The sequence below is a fragment of the Triturus cristatus genome, chromosome 2_2 (genome assembly GCF_964204655.1).
Source record: "Triturus cristatus chromosome 2_2, aTriCri1.1, whole genome shotgun sequence".
Lineage (NCBI taxonomy): Eukaryota > Metazoa > Chordata > Amphibia > Caudata > Salamandridae > Triturus > Triturus cristatus.
Genome location: NC_140582.1, coordinates 964,306,071 through 964,319,852, shown reverse-complemented (window position 1 = coordinate 964,319,852; position 13,782 = coordinate 964,306,071). Strand labels below are relative to the sequence as shown.

Sequence of the window (13,782 nt, the reverse complement as noted above, 5' to 3'; positions counted from 1 at the left end):
ATGTTACACACTCCTTACCTCTTCTGGGGATAGACATATACATGTTCACAATTACACCTAGAAAACCCAAATCTGGAATAACAAATGCTGGACAGAATAGAACAATTTGATAATCTCACCACATTTGCCAAAGCAGAAACTAGCCACAAAACCTTGCTCAATCTTCATTTCCCAAACCCTTATCATATGCTAGCCCGGTGCGCTGAGTATTAAAGGCAGATGAGCTAGATATTGATGATTAGGTTAACTATAATTCAACCTTTCCAATCCGGAACTTGAAGAATGATTTGCATTTTGAAATGGAAATAGATTTTTTCATTTTACAGTTACCTTTCTAAAGGATAGTGTTCTCATTACCATGGATGCAGGATGTAACTCAACATTTGTTAAGCTGGACTTATTAATAATCTTTTCAAATACTTCCCCTTGTGTTCCTTGGTACTTCAGTTTGGTTAGTGGTTGCACCTTTGTTGCTCAATATCTATGCGGGACTTCTAGGACATTTCACATGGAGAAATAGTCTGCAGAGTCAGAGCTATATTTAATAAAATAGGTTTTATTGCTCTGAATACTCTGAGGCATTACTGCCTCTAATATCTGAACAAGGAAACAAATCAGTGGACACAATGTTGTAATTTGTTTAGCTTAAGCAAACAGCTTTGATACTTATTGGTTAGATAATCCTTATGAAATTACTTTGTGGGAAAAATAAAGAGGAAATCTTTAGGACACTTATAATATGTTTCCTTGTTAATTTCACTAACCTAAATAACAGACCATCTATGTCTCTCTAAAAAACAGACTTGGTTTTGCGGTCTCTTGATGATTCAATGAGTATCCACAAACCGGTAATGGGAAACTTCAGCACGTGTTTCACATCATACGCTGCTTGATCAGGGCCAATATCAAATACAGATGCAATATTTTCAGTATGCACAAATGATAATGACATCTTTTAACTTGTTTTCTGGGAAATAGAATTCTTGTTGCCATAAAACATATGAAAGAAACTTTGACAAGGTCTGATGTAGGTTAACTGCGGGTTGATCAAAAGTATTCTGTGCATATATGCAGTGTAAATGGATACTTGTATAGCGCACTACTCACCCGCAAGGGTCTCAAGGCGCTTGTACGAATACCGCTGTGGAACCCATCCTGGCTTTCCCTGTGAGGCGTCCACTCCTGGGCACCCCCAAGGTGGAGGCCAGGCATCCTTAGCGCTGTGGGGGCCGTTGTGGAGATTAAGCAAGCTATTGCCCAGAGTTGCAGAGTGGGACTCCATGATTGGAATGGCACCGAGGCGAGAATTATCAGGTCCGTGGAATTTTTGAGCCCAAGACCCGCCGAGGCAGGGAATTGAACACTGGTCCCGGGCTAGACCTCTGCATCAGGGTCTGCCGCTCTAATCATTGAGCCACACTTCTCCACTCCAGTGCAAAAGTAACAGCATGTTCCCCACAAAATCTTTAAACGTCAGTGGGGTCTGTGAACCCCAGTCTTTTTCTTGTATATTAATGTGGAATTTGAGGGTTTTGCCCCACAGCTAACTTTGAGGTCAGTGTGTCAAAACCTTTAAGAGCCGCTGTAATCCTCAATGTCTCACTAGAGGATGCTATGATATATGACCATATTATTTTCCTGAATTAGCTAAAATATTCCAAATAACTGAAATTAACCTGTGTTATTTGAACTTATTTTGCTCCTCCTTTCTTGGCACACAGCACTTTATCTTTATCCTTACCTAGCCAATGTTTGTCCTCGGTCAATGGCAGTAAATCAGTGGGTAAAGATCTTCACATTAGAGGGAGGGACACTCACAGACTACTGTTCTACCATTGGTAGTTTCAGATACAAAAATAGAAGGCACACTATAGCAGATGTGACTGCAAAACAGTTATGGATTGAAGTAATGCCCTGAGTGATTGCCAGTGGCTGCAATTAATTCAACCATTCCTTCCATTACGTTGTTGCTTGCTGCAGTAGATGCCCTATGGTTGATGGGTATAACCAGTTGTGCTTTCCAAGCTCACTCTGCCTCTGAACTAAATTGATACCTCACTGGCCAAAACCAGTCTGGAATTACTTGTGGAACAGAACTTGTCTGGTACTTTGGGCTATAGTGATATGCGTATCGAAGGCCTCTGTTTAGAGTGGGTGAAGAACTATGGAATGGAATGCGGCCTGAAAGATCACCACTGTCTTAGAATAATTCAAGCATTCCATCCATCACCTTTCAGTTTGTTACAGTAGATGCCCTAAGGGTAACACGTATGTTCAAATGTGGGTCTCGTGCTCACTGTGCCACATGGTTCAATCTATACCGCTTTACCTCACAGAGAGGCCCTACACAGATGGAAACTGATCTCTTATTGCTTGTGTCCCCGTCAGAAGGAATCCTGTCCTCAGAGTTTAGGCTGGACTGTTTCTATTGGAGCAGAACCAATACTGATTTGCATATGGCAGGTCTCTGTTTAGAGTGTCATGGTGGGGGAAAAACAAGGCACTGGAATATGGCATAAGTGACTGCCAGTGGCGGTGATTAATTCAAGCATTCCTTGGATCACCTTGCTGTTTGTTGCAGTGCGAAACGTGCAGCGCTCAAAATGTAGTGAGTGTCTCACTGTAATGCTGTAAGGCCGGAGAATCGAGGGACAGAAACCCTGTCCATTTTTCAGTCTGGTGCACATGGCAAGGACATTTATCCAGCTGACCCCTTTCTTTCAAATTTCTGTAATCCAGCAAACTTAATTAAATCGACTCTCTACTATGTTTACCAGAAAGTCTTATGGGTGTACCTCAACTCCCATGACAGCTACAATGGCAAGTTTATATTTCTGCCAGATAATCTGCCACAAACATTTTATTGTCAGCAACGGACCTGTTGCTGCTAATTTGTTTGTAACCGGCCAGTTACAAATAATTATTCTATTGAAGTCACCGTTTCATTTCAATGCGGAGACAGGTCTTGTAACATTCACCCATGGGAAATCGTTAAAACACTTAAACAAGAGTTGGGCTCAATATCACTCAAATCGCGTGGCCCTGATGATATCGTAAATCGTGAAAAAGCCATACCAGAATCTGATTGACTTAATGGGGGCATCATAGCAGCGCAGGGGGAATGCCTTGGCTACCGTTATTCAGAATTTCTGTCCAACATTGGATATTGCCTCAAAAGCATTGATTTGGCTCAGTATCTCCAAGTGGTTCTACTTCAGAGCCGGACACTTGTGTAGTGTCTATTGACACGAAATTGAGTTCCTTGGTGAGAAATTTGAAATATGCCAGTTCAATGAAAATCAGCTACAACTGTTTACCGGTTTCAGAAAATAGGCAAACATCACCGAAAATGTTACACTTTACTCTTAAGGGTCTGAAATCCCTTGTGTCATTTCTTATTAGATCATTATGCTGGAGAAACCTACTGGGAGCAAAAATAGTATTACTGTTAGAGATAGGGTGCACAATTCACCAGGTTATCTATCACCAAATGTGCCTCCTGGCTTAGATTTAAGGATTAAGGGGTTACGGACAAAGAGTTCTATATCACTGTACCTACCTCCACATTTCAGCAAGTCATAAAAAAATCTAAATAACATCAGTAAATGGGAAAGAAAGCCAACTATCTGAAAATTTGTTGTTGCAATTTCTAAGTTTCTTTTTGCAATGTGGTGTAAGCGAAGGTATCTATTGAAAAATCGATGTGAGAATACCCGCTCCCACTTGACAACTATTGTGACCCTAGTTTTGGCAAAAACCTAGCCTGTAAGCGTAGATACTTTATCAAACAACTGATATAAGATCTATTAAGACCTGCTTTTAATTGGCTGCTATTGTGACTTAGGTTTTATATAAAAACATAGGCTGTGAATTTCCTTTTAACTTTTTTAGTTTAATTTATATTTTTAATGATTGGGTTGCACTGATTATATTTCCCATAGTGATGATTATCATTTTATTCCCCTGTTTCCCAATGAGTGATTATTACTGCTATCTATGCTTGCACTATTTTATAATAAGTGGTTCTTACGATATTGTATTCTTTCTCGATATTAATTTTAAGTGGTTGTGTTTATGTATGTACTTTTATGGCAGTAATAAAGTTTCATGAATGAATGAAAACATTAAAGGTGTTCTGTCAGGAGCCCCCTCCTAGTAATTATCCTTTGTTTGATAGTAAAGGCGCTTCTTGTACAAGGATAAATTAAAGATTAGGAGTAGTGATAAAACTCCTGCAGTTGGCAGAATTCATAAGTATAAATGAAGTTGTACTTTTCTGCAAACCATCAGTGCCCTTGCCCTCAATAGCATACCAACCACGTGAAAGTGACTTGATAGGTAGATCGCTAGCAACTTTATTGATCACATATAGATATTTAATATAAATGAAAATGTGCACATGTAGTAACCATGTGCGCAGTCCTCAACTACAGATACAAATCTTATTAACATTGTTAATAGTTATCAGCCCAACTTTAAGCCTCGTTCCCAATGCCTGGAAAGTGATTAAAGCCTGGATGTCAGCCAGGTGGTTGCAAATGAATGTTGATAATATAGAGGTATTCTATTTTAGGACTAGAATGAAAATCAAAGAACACATGCCATATTTTACCTCACTGATGTTCTGGCACATACTCCTCTTATTAGTACAAGGTGTCCACTTTGACAAGAATTGTTGGAGAGGCTCCTAGGTCAACAATGTAGTAAGCACTGTGATTCCCTCTCTTTTCCTGTTCCTATTTCGTCATTAAGTCTGGAAACCCCTGGCCGCTTGCCAAGTGGATTGAGTCTCTCACAGTTTTTTGGTTGGGTTGTTCTAAAGGCCAGACGTACGCTACTGCAGAAAGCAAAGAACGAGGGTGTTCACTTGGTTTTGCCCCAGAAAAAGAGTCCATGAGACAGACTGTGTACCAGGAAGATTCTACTATGGCTTCGAATAGAAGACATCATTTCTTTCTAGTTCTTCATTATACTCCACAGGTATTGCCATGTGTCTGCTCCGAGATATCTGTTAGACAAGATCAATTCCAATATACTGTCTGGACCTCTGGAATCAAATTTGTTGAAAACGTGTCGAACATAGGTAGGCATTCAGGGGATCAATGGAATATCATTCTTGGAACTGCCTCCCACATACTATCTAGCCAAGACCTGACTGCTCCTGCTTCAATTGCTCCTTAAAATCTAAGTTTTTTAAAGTTACTGACAAGTCAGGGCACAGGCCAGGTGTCAGAGAGAGTCTCAATATGTTAATTCACTCTACAAATGTGCTCAACTTGAAGCCTGTTTTCCATGCGTGGAAAGGAATGGCAGATGACTGGCGTTCTAGTAGACAGAGACAACTGCAGCTTACAGAGAATAGGCATTGATGCTCTGGCCTTGTGGACTTTGGAAAGCTTTTCTTGACCATTTAACCAGCTTTTCCTCCTCGGTTAATCAATTGAACAATCTAATCATCATTGTTGATTTTTCTGTTTATTTTCCCGTCAAGTTGCAATTATCCTATTCAGTCTTATGCTGAATTTAACTTTTCTTGTATTCCCAAATAGACTTATGGTGGTCAAACATATACCATCCACCCACAGTGATTCTGCCAATAACCTGTATCTGAGTCATTATGCCAATAACCTGTATCTGGGTCTTTCGGATAAACATTGAAATCACCTGCCGCATATGGACAATGGGACTTCTAATCTACGTGTGTAAATTGAACACAAGAAGACGTTATCCTAGCACTTAACCCACTCTATCTGTGACGACTGGAAAAGCATGTGGCACGCAAATCAGCAACTATTTTACATAAATCGCTTGCAAATATTCTTCAGTACTATCAGAGATCAAAACAAAAACCTTGTTTCTCACATCTATGCACACTATAGTATCTGAAAAGTTGTCTGCCCCAAGTTAAAATAAGTTTTTATTGTACCATAGAGGTTTTAAAATAAACGGAGCCTAGTTTCCTCTAAGGGTCACTAAGTAAATAGAGGAAACCATTCAAACCCCAGATTTTTCAGATTTTAAACATGAATCACTACAATTCCCACTGTTCTAGCAATGGTGCACTCAGATGCCATGCCTAAAACAAAACACTATATAACAATCAACTTTAGCTGCGATAAACTATGCCTGCCCTTTTCTGCAGAATATTTTGAGGATATTGAAATTGGCTCAGTACAGTGCTCTAAATTTAGTCAACAGATCTAGGATCACATTTGTATTTGATCAGTCAACATTATCACTGATATTTTAGGAATATGGGGGCATATCAACAAGCAGGCGATAAAAAATTATTGCCGCTTTTGCAGCAGTTTTCGGCCGAAAAGTGGCGATAATTTTATCGCCTAATCAGCCAGGTCACGCTAACTCGTGAAACCTTGCTTTAGCGTCAGGATTCCTAACGCCCAGCTTTGCATCTCTAATGAGATGCAAAGTGGGCGTTCCTGACCTGGCATGACAGGAGAAAAGTCGCTAAGCGACATTTCTCCTATCAGCAAGCCTAACGCTATGAAGCATAGCGTCAGGAAAAGTAGCGATAACCCCTGTTATCGCTACTTTCCTTACGCCTGCTTCAGGACTGACTTAGCCATGATATCCTATGGAAGGTGGATATCATGGCTAAGTTTGTGAGTCCCTATCAACTAGCTAACGTGAGATTATCGCTGGGTATCCAGCGATAATCTCACGTTAGCCAGTTAGCGCTAGGATTTTATCGCTGATGAGATAAGCGTTGCTAATAGCACGCTATCTCAGCAATAAAAATCGGCGCTAGCCGGCGATAATTATCCGAGCGCTAAGTGCGCTCAGCGATAATTATCGCCGGTTGTTGTTGATATGCCCCATGGCCTCTTCTTATGAACTGAAAAATGTTACTCTCTTCACAGCAACATTGATTTTTAGGTTTGGGGGTTAGATGCACTGGTGTTAATGTTGTTTAACTCTTTGTATACAATCATGAGGGCTGCTGGGATCCACCTTAGGCCAACCTGTGGCTCAGGAGTAGTCCTTGATGGGGAGATTCAACTGGGTAGGGCCATCAAAAGCCGCGAGGGTAGAGGGATGGCACAGTGAGCGTTTCTCATGAAGGACACATGATCAAAGCTTTCCTTCCGTCTGACCCGAAGCTCTGGTTAGCCGACTCGTAGTTTGGGGTTTCGTCATTCACTGAGCTCCTTAGAATAGCTCATGACCTGAATGACTTCCTGCGGACGATACTTCACTATTGGACTTCTCCAGCCTGATGCAACCCTCCTTCTCTCCATTTTCTTAGCGCTTTCCAAATAGCCAGTCTTGATCATGACCCAACTTCTAGGGTCGAAACACCATCACCACTACAACATACGTAGTAGTATTTGATATCATTCATCCTCCATGATTTGCTCTACATTTAAAATGTAAAGTTTTTCTGTAACTGCTCATTACAAAACTCCGAAAGAAAACTCAGTGTGCCGAGAGGTGAGAGCCTGTCCAAACCGTGCACGCCACATTCAAATACTGGCAGAGCTAACTCACCCTTTCATACTTCATCATTCGAGCATCCAGAGGCAGCTCTGTTTGTGGCAGGTGCCATATACACAGCCGCTATAACTACGCTGCCCACTAATGACCCCTTCAATGGAGCATGAGATCCCGAGCACCAGTTTGCTCACTTGTATGTGCTCTCAGAAGGCATCTGTTACATACACTCCACACTCAAACAAATTGATTGCTGGTGTAAATAATTGAATTTTTAACACAGTTGTGTCAGAAGACATTGACATCGACTAAAACGGCTTATATATATTTTAGGTATCTTAATGGTTATTGAAGATTTGCACCTTTAAACCACTGTTCAAGGCAGAAGCTGTATTGTATAATATGCTGAGTGTACATGATTCTGTAAATCAATTAGGCAAAACACACGTTTGGAGCAGTGTTTATAGCTTACAATTATTTCACAGCAGACGACAGGTAGTTTGGGCTGGTAAAATGGCTCTTTTTTATAAATTCAAGTTGCATTTTTTGTCGAATGTAAGTGGGAGAATTGAATGAGGCTCTTTCTACTCAGGTGAGGAGGGTAACACATGAAAACATTGAGTGCAAAAAAATATATTTCTTCACAACTTCATGCACACCAACCCACTAACAAATTCGTACCCCCAAAAAGGCTGTGACTCGAGTTACAACAGTAAAGTAACCCTCTCCGAAAAAGTGTGGCAACACGTTTTGTTTAGATTAAAAACAGGTTTATTTTTTGCTGGGCAATATGTATTTTATATCCTGCCCATGCTTTTACATAGTATGGTTTAGATACATTTGTTTTTCACTTGGAACCATGTAGGAGTTGCAGTGCTAGAATCGCCCTTAAGCCTTATTGCATGGGTGTACCATTGGACTGGTCGAGGCACGTGCTATAAAAAACAGTCCTGAAACACAGCCGGGCATAAGGAACAAACAGGACTAGCCGCACTTGTTTTGTGTTTGTTATGTGAAGACGCAGCTACAACAGTAATGTGGCCTTCTTGAGCCTGAGAATCCTCGCTGTACCACCACCTTAACAAATACCCAAATAACCATGGCTGCTCTCAATTACTCTGCCGTCCTCACTGAGGAGGACACAATCTCATGTGAGGGCAGAACAGCTTGGATTTGGTAGCCCGGTTGTGCTCTACGGGCCACCATTTGATTAGACCGGTTTTGTGTATGAAACGCCAGTGTTCCTAAATGTGATTTAGGGATTTGCATCTGTGATTCGGCTTTCACCTGATAACGTGTGCAAAGCATTTCTATTACTATGGACATGGTTGACAAACGATACAATGATGGTACCCTTGAAGAAATAGTGTAAAGCCAAGCCCAGATTGCCTGAGAATATTGAAGACTTTTTGGACTTGTCGGTGGAGCTCTCCGGGTTTACCCCTCAGATGCATCACCGGTAAAACTCCAGTCCATCAGTTCAATGCTATGGCACATGGTGCAAAACACTAGAAGGTTTTTGCGAGCTGGAACAGAATCCGCTGTGCAGCTCAGCATCTTTTAAAGGATTCCTGTGAGTCTCTTTCCAGTTTCTGGGGCATCAGAAGTCAGGCACGGTGAGTTTTAATCAATCACTTTCAGGCATTCCACAAAATCCAAATTTACAAATAACAAGGAATATTTTTAGTTGCATAGGAACCCGCATAAATAATTAAAACAATATAACCAGAAATCGCAGCAATAGTTGAACACATTTGCACAGGTCAGTAACCAAAGACAATGCAGGATCTAAAAATAGACCACAGTGCATCCTTAGACCAGTTTCCTATTCTAGGACGGGGAAATTCAGCATCTGTAACAACTGACATCACTTTTTATACTGTTACAAATAGATGACTGTTCAAAAGAATAAATATTTGAAATAAATAAAGAGAATAGCACAGCAAATGGCCCAAGGGTAGATACCAGCTACGTCACATGAAGTATCAAACTAATCACTAAACGACAAGGTAAGCATAAGTAAGCAGGATAGCACACCTCAGGACTTGATAGCAATATTTAAGCCATAATTGTATGTAGAAATAATAATAATATAATAAAAATGACGAAATGGTGATAGGTAAAGTACTGTATGTAAAATAATGTAAACTGATATTATTGATCTCAATATAGTGTCATTAAACAATACCGGGAAGAATACATTCTGGGAGGCAGGGTTGGAGGTGGAAAGTGTACTAAATTAAAACAATTTGTCAAAATACCAAGTCTTGGTTTTTTCCCTGAAAAGAGATTGTTGGCTTTAGACACAAGTTGAAGAGGAGGAACCAGGGTTTGAAGCCCTGTCCTCTGATAGATTCCTTCCTACATCTATTTCTAAAGGTGGAAACAACAAACAGATGACTCGAAGCAGTACATACATTGTGCCAAACTGTTAACATTTCAACCTTTGTTCTAGATCATCTTCCTCTTAGGGAGCCAGTGAATCTGGTGGATTTGGGCACACAAACAATCACTCATAAAACGGAATCAGATCTCTTGAGCACAGACAGAAAGGATCCCGACTGTTGGAATCTAAATTTGCTGCAGTGCAAAAACTCAAGCAACAGTGTTCATTTAATATCAAGAAAATGTGGCAAAACATATAGAGGATCGAACTATTAGATCTTTCAAGTAACAGAAGCTGGTTTTAGAGAGCGATGAAATAAGATTTGTCAGCATCAACTGAGATTGCTAAATTTCTGACTGCGTCGGTGGGAATACCTGAGGGGATCCATGAAGCTCGGCCGTAGTCCCAAATATTTGGATTGCTATGATAAGAATCTCCATGTTTGAGAGGTTTAGCTTTCTTATGGTTTCTTGGGTTTCAGGCTTGAGATAAAGCTTAGGCTGGAAACTCAGGACAATTATTAAGTTTCAGGATGGAATTACGGAGTCAAGGCTAGTTTTCTTTCCCCACTCGACCTGTTTGGGCGAGGTTTATACTCTTTGGGTAGGCTCTTTAAGGTTCCTGGGACTGCTTTGTCATGCCAGCGATCACAACCCTACTACGATGTCCTCTTACAAAAACAAAGATTTAGGGTACTGTTTGCAAAAGCCATCAACTACCGTTCTCATTAATACCTTCCACATGTTTAGGCCCAGATGGCTGAGTAATGTTTTTTAGTTGATGGTATCATAGACCCTCACCGCACACAAAAATGGTCTAGGTAGATTAATTGTTGAGTTTCTTTGAGGACAGAGATCTGACGGACTGTATTTCAGAGACCACGGCAACAGACAAGGCCCTCCCAAGTAGTGGTAAACAGCTGGCTCTGTGTCTCTGGACCGCTGCTCCTGAATACATGGCATGTCATTGGATGCGGTTGGAAAAACAAGCTGATCACTGCTCTGCCGCCTCTTACATCACTACTTAAAGCAGACACTATTCAATAAAATATGACAAGAATTTTTTTTTTTAAACCACGTGCCTGATTATAGAAAAATATCATAGAACCAGTGTTCACGGATGCATTAATACAGAGGCAACACTATCCAAAGAGAGTTGTCATGTGGGGATTTAAAAAAAGCCTACCATGTTTTGCACTTTCACATAAGGCACCTTCACAGAGGAGCAAAATGTACTTGGGTAAGCAGTAGCGGGCCAACCCACTGATCTTTGGGTATGAGAAAAAGGCCTCTCTGACCATGAGGTCCTGAGGGGGGTGTTTTGCTCCATTTAAAGATACACAAATTCACGAATTCGACCTAGGTTCAGTACTAAAAAAAGGATACATATTTCAATTTGACCTTGTATTAGGCTTTCTTTTCTCTGGAAATCTAACTCTTGTACACTAACCCTGAGCTTGGGAACGTATGTCTGAGTCTAGGGGACAGTGAGTTGTGTTTTACTGTTTGCTACAGGGGTGGCTCCACCGTTGGAGCGGAGGAGAGGCGCCTCACTTAAAATTCCCCCCAAAGCCCTGGAGATGAAAAATAAAATGGCACTGTATTACCATTTTTCATCCCCTGTCCTGAGCCGCATCAGGATGGGGGCAGAGCTGCTGCTGATGGACAGCAGCAGGCAGAAGGGTGGGCTGTCTAATGCACTGCTTAAAGTGCACGTCTTTTTGCCTGCCATCTTGCGACGGCCAGTCACACATGCGCACTTTAAACCTCTCAACCCTGCTGTCATAAGACAGCTAAGTTGAGAGTAAGTGTAGGTCTCCAGAGCACTGTGGAGAGCCGAGTGAGGCTGCTCCCACCAATCATAGCACTATTCACATGCTGCCTGTGAACAGTGCCAGGAAGTTCCAGCATCCAGTTCCAGTAAAGAAGAGGTCAGAGAGAAGAGGTCACCGTAGGTAAGTTTTATTTTTCTTTTAGAATATTTTGCATGGGGCCCCCCTGACCACCTTGTAGATGCCAGCCTCCAATGGTCTGCTCCCTTCTGTATAATGGCGATTGCCAGGGAGGTGGGAAATATAATCACTTATTTTGGTAATCCTGTTCCCATTTGGGTAAGCATATGTTCTGCTGGTCTAGTGGATGAAGTTTCCAGCTGGCCAGAATCGATTCGCACCTATCAGTAAGTGCAGGGGTCAAATCCTTTTCTTAGGAGGCCACTCCCAGGGCTGTCAAATGACAGGGTTGCCAAATTGAATACCCAAGCGCCTACATTTGATTTATCTTCAAGCCTCTTTTTCTGCCACTTCACATTTTATGTCTCCTTATCTCCTTCTTGTAGGTTTTTTCTCATCTTTGCCATTGGTAATGTTTCATCACCTTCACTGTCCTCCTTATTTCTCCCTTTTCAGTCTTTTCTCTCCGTGGGTCAAAGACTGATAATACTAGATATGTCCTGGTTACAAAAAATGTGTGCTGATACCCACCGCCTGCTAATTCCGGCACTGCAATCACTAAGGTGGTCTAGTTGGCATTTCACTGGAGTTTGAAACCTTGCTTTGTTCTCTGGGCAAACATTACTGGAGAAAGATGTGACACATTAGGAACAAAAACAATGTGTTCAGAATGTATATATCTACGTGGAATTTCTATAGCACAAAAATAGCAAAAAGGTAGTGGAGTGCTGTACAGGGTCAAAGACAAGCATAAAGTCAACAAGTGAAAGGAGAGGTAGTTGGTTTGCGGACAGTTCAAAAGATACCCAATCTAAATTTTTATTTCACCTCAGATCATAAGTTGTACGGCAAAGGCTCCCTCTCAGGAGTAAAACTGGGTGTGTTGCAGGAAGCTGTGCTCTGCGTCTTCACTTAGGCTGGGGCTGGAGTGCAAGCCCTTTCACTTTAGCTGGGGATAAGATAAGCTTGATGTGGCTGGCCCACAGTGAAAGAACACAGGTTTCCTCCTGCCTTTCTGCAGCAGAGGCTGGAGATGTCCTTTGCATTACAGTGGGAATATGACTTTCTTTAAATGAATCCCTGAATTAATTTATCTACAACTGCTTCATGATGTCTCAGCAGAGATGCCCAGCAATGAGCTAAAGATGGGAAAACCCATTCCTCTCTTTGGGTTGGACTGAACATCTCAGGTGGTGCCAAGGTCCACAGAAGCACTGGAGTGAAATACAAATACCCAAAGGTGTACATGATGGGAAAGCTTGCTTTGCTTCGTTCACGCTTGTTCTTGTCAGTGATCAAAGACATTTCGGATTCTTGTGAGCAAAACATTACAGCAAATAAAAATAAATAAAATGAATGTTTTTGACAATTGAGTAATGACAACTTCCTGGGGCAGACCCGTGTGCCTGGTAACCAGTCACAATCGCTGTAAACACACCAGGTTTGTGTTCTGATTTTTTGGTACCTTGGTCGCCAGATGCCCGCTGATGACAGCAATTGTCTCATCGCTGCCTACCCTCACAAACATCACAAAAAGCAGCTCCTGCCCAGGATGAATCTTTTGTAAGCAGCCTGGTAAAGGGCTAATTCTGGACCTCCCCAAATGAGCCTTCAATGCCCCCCACCTGAGAGACCTCTACTGGCTCCCCATCCAGAAGAGATGCCAGTTCAAGATCCTTATGCATGCCTACAAAGCCCTCCACTACCTAGGACCTGCCTACATCTACCATTGACTGAACTTCCCCCAGCCCTCTAGACACCTGTGCTCCTCTTCATTCGCCCTCGCACACAAGCCAGCACCTGTCGCAGTGGTGGACACGCCTTCTCTTACGTGACAGCCAAGACCTGGAACGACCTTTCCCGCCAGCTTCGTAAAGCCCCCTCACTGACAGACTTCAGAAATAGACTCAAGACCTGGCTCTTCCACAGAGACACAGTGCTCAGATACACCTAGGGGTGACAGTGCAGCACGATAGAAATGCTGTTTGATTGA

At 41.8% G+C, this 13,782-nt stretch overlaps 1 protein-coding gene across 4 annotated transcripts in view; it reads right to left on the bottom strand.

Moving 5' to 3' along the window:
* Positions 1-13,782, bottom strand: part of LDB2 (LIM domain binding 2) — a 1,323,491-nt gene that overhangs the window by 159,643 nt on the left and 1,150,066 nt on the right. The window lies entirely within an intron of this gene.